The sequence below is a fragment of the Tupaia chinensis genome, unplaced genomic scaffold, assembly GCF_000334495.1.
Source record: "Tupaia chinensis unplaced genomic scaffold, TupChi_1.0 Scaffold139943_1, whole genome shotgun sequence".
NCBI lineage: Eukaryota > Metazoa > Chordata > Mammalia > Scandentia > Tupaiidae > Tupaia > Tupaia belangeri.
The window spans coordinates 2968002-2969064 of record NW_006199822.1 but is presented as its reverse complement, the minus strand read 5'-3'; the positions used below and the strand labels follow the sequence as shown (position 1 = coordinate 2969064).

The 1063-nt window shown below is 46.6% G+C and overlaps 1 pseudogene; it reads left to right on the top strand.

Annotated features, from left to right (window-relative positions):
- LOC102476006 (POU domain, class 5, transcription factor 1-like) overlaps positions 1–1063 on the top strand; it is an 11377-nt pseudogene that overhangs the window by 1590 nt on the left and 8724 nt on the right.

The following is a 1063-nucleotide window of genomic DNA, read 5'->3' as shown; positions in this document are numbered from 1 at the left end:
AGAGTGCAGTGGAAGAAATCACCTGTAATTCAGCTTAGGTTTTGAAGAGCCTTGTTTTTTGGTTGCTCTATTCTCTAAAAAATGGTATATTTGAATTCTGTAAAACCTGTGATAATACACCAGAGGTCTATGTGTAACACAGGAATACACACAGAGCTAGTCAGAACAGGGGGACGAGAGTCATCCCAGCCCACATACCTACACCCATCTCTGTGAACCCCTCCAGCAGTGCTGTTCAGAGTCTGAAAATCACTGTTCTATAAATAGGGAAGTTATAAGAGGTGTTTGGGCTGGAGAGAAGCTGGATTAGAGCTATGTTTCAAAAAGATTAATCTGGCAACTAAAAGACAAATTGGAGAGGGGAGAGACCAGAAGCAGGAAAACCAATTATGAGACTCTTGCCACAGTCTAGATGAAAGGTAATGAAAGTCATAACTTAGGCAAGCCTGGCCATGAATCATGAATTCGTGAATTAGGACCCTGGCAATATGGAAAAGCGACTATGAGGAAGCAAAACAGCAATGATGGTAGGGTTGGGGCAACTGACTGGGGTGGTAGGTATCTTTTTTTTATGGAGAGGTTTTCGCTATAGGGCGCATGCGCTTGCCAGACAGACAGAGAGAGACAGAGAGACAGAAAGCGAGAAATCACCCCCCCAGGGGGGATGGTCATGCCTCAATCCCTTCTCCTCCATTCTCCTCTCGGGATCTTGGGCACGCACGCACACGCGCCCGGTGTGAGTTTTAAGCCACCAGGTCCGGGACATGAACCGCGGTCGACTCCATGGGAGTCCAGCGACATAGCCATTACGCTAACTGCTGGTTCCCTGGGGTGGTAGGTTTCTAAAAGCAGCATGAACTCAGGCTTCACTCACACCTGTGCCAACATCCCCAAGGTGAAAAGGTCTGAGCATCCAGCAATGCCAGAAGACAATTAACTCACTGCAGGATTCAAGTCAATAGTTCGGGGTGTGGGAAGTCAAGAAAATAAATGCAAGAGTCAAAGAAAATGTTGGAGCTCGAAAGATTAAGGTGTCTAGCTTAACTTCTGTAATCCGACTGCT